The 7,994-nt window shown below is 44.8% G+C and overlaps 1 pseudogene; it reads left to right on the top strand.

Annotated features, from left to right (window-relative positions):
* Positions 1 to 2,521: 2,521 nt before the first annotated feature.
* LOC139025379 (C-type lectin domain family 19 member A-like) overlaps positions 2,522 to 7,994 on the top strand; it is a 10,565-nt pseudogene continuing 5,092 nt past the window's right edge.

Here is a 7,994-nt window from a genome sequence, read left to right as displayed (position 1 = left end):
AATAATCCTGGGTTTTGGATTTTATGTTCATGTTTACTGCTTTCCGGAGAACATGGCGGCAAACCATATAGCGGTATGGTTGAACATGACAATGAGTACATACAAATTCAAGGCCACACAACTGTAGGGAACCTACAGGGGAAAGTTAATATTGATGGTGTCAAATTGTTATGTCCTCCCATGCAAACATATACACTATCAGCTCAAATCTGTGATCAAAGAGATTTCTCAACAGTACTGAACTTCACATGGAGTGGCTACACAAAAGGTGAGAGTTCATTGTGATGTACTGAAATATACTGTGACTTTGAACCGAAATGTGTGGCTCTCTATGACTATAGATTAGACACTGTTGGAAGGATTGTAATACCTTCTCTCTCTCAAAAGAGGTCTCAAGGTAGTAATAGTGAATCTGCCCACGCCTTTTGGCTACAAATGTTAGACTTTCAGTTCTCTAACACATATCGCCAGATTTTATCCTAGGTATTTTTTCTGTTAATAATAACACTGCTCATATGTACTATTGGGTTATTGTTGTAGGGGCCATCGTCTCGTGACTATCTAATGATACTTTGACCCGTGGCAGTGCAAACCCGCAGGCTTTTTTAAATTCATACACATCCTTCCACTCTGAATTAAACATTCCTGACACTTTTTTAGCCATGTGCTACCACCTTAATTTCTCATTAATTCGTGGTATTTACATATAGCGTTTTAATACTCATCTGATTCGTTTTTACACGTGTCTTTACATGTAGCCAATAGGCAATCAAACTATGGACAAGTGGGTATCATACTGGCTATCCAACCTGATTGCTCCTCAGTAAGTGGCTGTTCATAGGGCTCAGTTGTCCTCATGTTCTTTAGTGGACTAGTATACAGGTGAGGCAAGCACTCTTTTTGACCTTTTCTTTAAAGTCACCCACTGAGGCTATACCTATTTACAGAATCGTTTATTTATCTATTCTCTCTGAGTGTGCATAAAGTATTTGTTAGACTCATTAGCTTTATTCATGATGTTAACACTGTCCAATTGTCTCCTTATTTTCCATCAGTGGATACATTAAGCAATGTTCATCGCCACCCCTACACTTGGAGCTTCTACACAGCGTCTGTAGTTGTTGGAATAGCGGGCTGCAAGTAAGGAAAGACTGTGGTTAATTGCTTAAACTTGAGAATTAAGACTCTGTAATTTCCTAATCACCACATAACCCTGCATTCTTTTCTCTTTCAATTCTCTATCATCTGTGGGCATACGTATTGTGGACATCTCAGGGGACATACTCAACCATCACTCTCACAGATGCCACCATCGGCAGGAACAGTGGTATTTTCTGGGCCTTGCTACAGTTCAAGGTACTTCTTTCTAATCAGCATAACTGTATTGATTTGCATCACTGTTTCGGCATAACTTTTTTAAACTCTGGTAACTGGAATCTATGTGTTAGACTGCCACATATATCTATCCCATTGGTTGCAGCTTAATTCTTTGGGGAAACATGTATATTGGTATTGTACTGCCTGGCATGGCGGGACGTGTTCACATATCAGGCTATGTCCACCAGTTTTGGGTTAACTTTTTACCATAACATTGTAGATATCTTTTGAATGGTATTCTAGCTTAGATTTCATGACGTCCTTTCCATTTTACTTTTTATTTGTAATCTAGCATTCAACTAACTTCCTTAACACAATGAGGAAATCTCATCTTTTGGCCATAAGTTGCTGACATGGCACGCGTGGACTGTGTGTGTGTGTGTGTGTGTCTAGAACAAGGATCGCGCCTCAGAGGTTTTCATCTCTCTCACGGTCATCAGCCTGTGGGCAGCTTTCTGTTGTTTCCTGATCCAGAAGCCGAGCCTGAGGCCACATCCCCTCCGAGGCGTCTGAGTCACTGCTGCAGACTGAGTCCACAGAGAGGCGCCTCTATCGTCGTGTGAGTGCAGTCTGTCAGACATGCTGGGATGGAACATGGTCTAGGTTAACATTAGAGTAAAACTAGCACAAGAACATTTTTCCTTATCTACCCTTTTATTGAACCAGAATCACGCATGTTTGTCATGCATAACATACACAGTCAAATATTGATATACTAATAGATATGCCATACCAATGGTGTTTGTGCAATTCTGTACCTGCTGTTTGTATTGCTAGAGGTACTTTCTATTCTCCATCAGGGCCTGGGTTGACTCTGGATCCAATCTGTACTTCCTTCATGTTCTGGAAAGGCTTGAGCTTAAGTTTATGTTATGGATTTCTCTTCTTGCAGAGCACTCCAGGTCTCGTTCCCAAGGCTCTTGGAGCTTTCCAGTGAGTCAGAGTTTCATTGGTTGCTTCTTAATTCAAAATTCTGTTATGTCAGGGCACAAAGTCCCAGAACTCTAGCTGACTGATTTATGGTGCCCTCTTCTTACAGAGAAAGCGTTGCAGTTGTCTGTCCACTAAGAGATGCTACTTGCTGAGTATCTGCCCATAGCATACACAGGTTGGGCAAATTGCATTCCAATTATTCCGGGAAAAAATGGGTTTGGGCTATTTCCACGTATGAGGAACTTCTTTCAGTGGATGCTAGTCATAACCGAAATAATAAAACCGGCATGCATATTAATGACATTGAGCTATGTTTGAATGCGTAACCCTCAGTTTCCTATGTGTAATAAAACTCTTGCTCCTTCTCTACCGTTACAGGCCCTAGAGTTTTACATTTTTACAGTGGGAGTACTCACGGGACAGATGGTATATGAGCCACTGACTCAATTTGGGAACGATGCTAAGAGTCTGAATCGGGCTCTCTGGTATTTTCATGCCTGGGAGAAGATCCTGGGGAAGTCACAGCCATTCCCTTTTAAATCTTCAGTGCTGTCTTCGGATCAACATGATTACCTGGAGGTTTGGAAAGCAAGATAAACTGATTGACAGGAGGGACTGATGATTCGAGGAAGTCAACCTTCTGTTTTTGCTGTGCCTCTGTTTGTCCCAGGAGGGGGCGTGTTTTTGGGATGCCTGAACAAGTGCAACCGATTGGGAGCCACCGGTTGTTGCTGCTGGGGCTGAATCACTCACTTCGTGCCTTTTACCTGATCCTTCTGAACAGTTGCCAGGTGATGGCCCTATTGCCCCAGAAGAGGCACCACACCTGCAGGCATAAATCACCCCAGGTACACAGCAGGGCTTAGCTTCAGTTGGCCCATTACCAAAAACACACAGTGACCTAATTACAACAATTTCCGTAGTTTGTCATAAGAATACAGCAGGTTCAGGACATGAGCAATCTGTTAAGTGTAGGCAGTAGTGCATAATTGCATTTGAACTCTATTGGTTTACTGCAGATAGTACAGGTTTTCATGTCCTGTATTTTAACCTGGGAATGTTGTTGGGGCAGTGTTGAGGTGGCTCTGCTGTGCAGCTTCCTGCTGGGCCGGGTGGCACAGCTGGCTTCAACCACCCAACTGCTGAGTCATTGTGGGATTCATGTTCCGGGAGGAAAGTGCTCTGCTTTGGCCGTTTCACGTTTGTCCAGGTACATTGATGATCTGTTATGGACTACACACACGATATGGCTCGTATGATTATCTATGGTGATAATCTATTACTCTGAATTGATTTGAAGAATATTAACATTGAGACTATTTGCTTGTATATTCCTTGATGATTTCCAATACTTGCTAACCACAGTTGCTGTAATTACATGGTGTGGTGTAACTTGGTGCTCTTGTCCTCCACAGTCCATCACTGCAGCCGCCTGGCTTCTTCTACAGTAATATCTCCTGCTGCACTGGCAGCTGCTCATCATGGTTTGTGGTGGGCTTTTCTGGGCACGCTATCCTTGCTTCGTGCTGATGTAACTAGGGTGGTGGTTCCGGTGGCGGCACCACCCCACAGGGCACACGTTGTCCAGCACGCGAGTCTCTAAGTTCCGTGTATTCACAACGTGACTGGATCGCTGTGGATGCCCTACCTAGAAGGCCTAAAACAGTTCCACGATCTTTTCAGGCTGAGCTAGAGGCACAACTCACCATCTTCAGACTGCACTGGCCACAAACTCACTCTGGATGATCACCTAGAGGCACCAATCCACCATCTTTCAGGACTGTCGACCTAGAGTCCCACTCCACCATCTTTCAGGACTTGATCGACCTAGAGGCACCAACTCCACCATCTTCGGACTGATCGACCATAGAGGCACCAACTCCACCATCTTTCAGGACTGGATCGAACTAGAGCACCAACTCCAACCATCTTTCAGGACTGATCGACCTGAGGACCAACTGCACCTCTTCAGGAGCTGATCGACCTAGAGGCACCAACTCCACCATTTTAGTGACTGATCGCCCTATGAGGACCCACTCCCCTTCAGTGTTGAGGGGTTAACTCTTCTCCCTTAGTGTTGAAGGTTAACGTCTCTCCTTTTCAGTGTTGAGGGTTAAAGTCTTCTCCTCCCTTCAGTGTTGGACTGTGTATTTGGGTGTGAGTCTCTCTCCTCCTCTTTCAGTGCGTATTAGGGAGCTGAGTCTCTCTCTCCTCTTCTCTCTTAGTTTCTCTCTGTTGTTCTTTCGTTATCTCCTTGCAGAGCAATGAGTGTGATCGAGTGAGAAGCTTGCAAAACAAGAAGGGTTGGGAGTATTTTTCTCTCTTTCTCCCCCCTCTCCTCAATTCAATCAACTCAAGGGGCTTTATTGGCATGGGAAAACCAATGTTAACATTGCAAAGCAAGTGAAGTAGAAATATACAAATGAAATAAACAATAAAAATGAATACTCTCTCTCTCTCTCTCTCCTCTCCTCTCTCCTCTCTCTCTCATCTCTCTCCTTCTTCTCTCTCTCTCCCTCTCTCTCTCTCTCTCTCTCTCTCTCTCTCTCTCTCTCTCACATACACACACAACACCATACACACACTGATTTCTTCCTGCGACGACTGAGAGACACCATCTAAACTCCCAGAGCTACTCTCACACTGACTTACACACACACACACACACACTGCATTTCCCCTCTCATCCACACAGAAGAAAAGCCACACACACACATCCACACTCAAACACACACACATATTCCGAGTCAGTGGATCTAGATTCTCTCTCTTCTGCCTGTCTTTCGTGTTTCTGTTGGAAGAATGGCTCTGCTGGGAGTTGTGTCTGACCATGTTCCTCTGGCTCTTCCTGTGAGGGACTATCCCTTCCCACACATCAAGATCACACCGGTGAGTACTACTATTTAGGTGTGGCGGCTGCGGCGTAAACAACGTTTTGGGGGAGGAAGGTGTGCTTCCTCTGGGTATAGTCACTGAAGAAGATCAAATCACATTTTATCTGTCACATGCGCCGATACAACAGGTGTAGTAGACTTATTGTGAAATGCTTACTTACAAGCCCTTAACCTACAATCCAGTTTTAAGAAAAATAAGTGTTAACTGAAGTAAAATAAACCCGATGTATCCCTGGTAGTCCTTGGTATCCTAGAAGGGGAAAGGTGACAGCATCTTCCAATGCTCTATCTACAGTCACTCAGATTGGGTTAGTTAGTTAGACAGTTAGTCAGTTAGTTAGTTAGCTTGTGATCATGTGATTATTATTATTATTTGACCCTGCTGGTCATCTATGAACGTTTGAACATCTTGGCCGTGTATTGTTATAATCTCTTCTTCCCAGGTTTCTGGCCTTTCTAGGGAGTTTTTCTTAGCCACTGTGCTTCTTCACCTGCATTGCTTGCTGTTTGGGGTTTTAGGCTGGGTTTCTATACAGCACCTTGAGATATCAGCTGATGTAAAAAGGGCTTTATAAATAAATACATTTGATTGATTCATTGGTCAGTTAGTTAGTTAGTTTGTTAGTTAGTTAGTTTATTTGTTTGTTTGTTAGTTAACCACCCGGGCCGAGGAACCAGGCTTCCGGCAGAACCAGAGGATCAGGGGGCATGAGCAGGGAGCCAACCTGACCACAGGGCTCCTTTCTGGGGCAGCTGGAGGGAGAGACCGCCTAGGGTTAGGGCTGGTGGAGGTGGAGACTAGATGCATGTTCTCATATGGAAATTGCATGACTACAGGCCTATACTGTGACATGTACAGTCTTTTAAACCTTTATTTGATATTTCTAGATGTATCTTATTTGTGTTACAATGTCTTGTTTCTAATTAGAAGTTTTTCTCCCTCGTTACTCAAGACTGTTGTGTCTGTGTTTACTGTTTAGTTGTAATATTTCAAGAGATTTATAAACTGCCTTTTGTCATTTCTTTAACTTCAAGAAATCCTATTTCCTATTTGATACATTTGACTTGCTGTTTCTTCTTCTCCTTGGAGGCTGTGTGGCAGGATTTAATCTACCTGGTTTTGATAGAAGAAGAAGAATTGAACTGACATGTTTGAAGCTGTTGTGAGAGTTTAGTTGGGGTATCTGGAGTCTATTGAAAGCAAGCGGGCACAGAGACGTGTAGTTTCAGGAGAACGTCTGATATCTGTGTCTCTGCCATGCACCTCTATTTTGATGTTTAGGGAGAGTTTGGTTGTTCACCTGACGACCGGAGTCAGCCTGCAGGCGCCCGTCCCGCCACAAGGAGTCGCTAGAGTGCGATGAGCCAAGTAAAGCCCCCCTGGCCAAACCCTCCCCTAACCCAGATGACCCTGGGCCAATTGTGCGACGCCCTATGGAACTCCCGATCACGGCCGGTTGTGATACAGCCCGGGATCGACCCTGGCTCTGTAGTGACGCCTCTAGCACTGCGGTGCCTTAGACCCCTGCACCACTCGGAAGGCCCTGAACATGTTAAGAGAAGTGCAACCTGTTCTTTTTCAACATATACAGTAACAGAGTACCTGAAAGTCTACCTTGGTGAAGGGATACAGAGTAACTGATAGTCTTGGTGAAGGGATACAGAGTAACTGATAGTCTTGGTGAAGGGATACAGAGTAACTGAAAGTCTTGGTGAAGGATACAGAGTAACTGAAAGTCTTGGTGAAGGGATAKAMAGTAARTGATAGTATTGGTGAAGGGATACAGAGGAACTGAAAGTCTTGGTGAAGGGAAACAGAGTAACTGATAGTCTTGGTGAAGGATACAGAGTAACTGATAGTCTTGGTGAAGGGATACAGAGTAACTGATAGTCTTGGTGAAGGGATACAGAGTAACTGAAAGTCTACATTTGGGTAAGTCCATAAACACGTGACAACTTGGTATTTTATTAGGATCCCCATTAGCCGCTGCAAAAGCATCAGCTGCTCTTCCTGGGGTCCATATGAAAGGAGTGCTGCAGTCTAACTAATGAACATGACAAAGAAAACATTGAATGCGGAGTATTCACAATTACTTAAGAGCAGTATAACCTATTCTCTTTCAACATTTTAGTTACATATGGTATCCTCCCTCCCTCCCCCGCTCTCTCTTACCTCCCCCCCCTCTCGCCTCTCTCCTCTTCCCATCTCCTGACCCCCCTCTCTCTCCCTTCCCTTCCCTTCCCCTCCCTCCCTCCCCCAGCCTTCCCCCTCCAGTTGCCAGAACCAGGCCTTCCCGTCACCTGTCCGTTGTTCTGGACTGAGTTCGAAGGTCACTGCTACCGTTTCTTCCCCCTGAACCGGACCTGGGCCGAGGCTGACCTGTACTGCGCTGAATTCTCCAATGGTCTCAAGTCTGCCAAACTCACCTCCGTACACAGGTGAGAGGGATACCTGTCCATATACACACACAAAGGTCCACACACTGCCACACTACAGGTGAGAGGACACACACACACACACACACACACACACACACACACACACACACACACACACACACACCACACACACACACACAACACACACAACACACACACACACACACACACAACACACACACACACACACACAACACACACACACACACACACACACACACACACACACACACACACACACACACACACCACACCACACACACACACACACAACACACACCTCTCTCTAACTCTAACCATCCTTGTCTGAGTTCTCAGCTGGGAGGAGAATGTGTTGTCTACGATCTCGTA

Source organism: Salvelinus sp. IW2-2015, unplaced genomic scaffold, assembly GCF_002910315.2.
Source record: "Salvelinus sp. IW2-2015 unplaced genomic scaffold, ASM291031v2 Un_scaffold2599, whole genome shotgun sequence".
Lineage (NCBI taxonomy): Eukaryota > Metazoa > Chordata > Actinopteri > Salmoniformes > Salmonidae > Salvelinus > Salvelinus sp. IW2-2015.
This window is presented reverse-complemented; position numbering and strand designations above follow the sequence as displayed.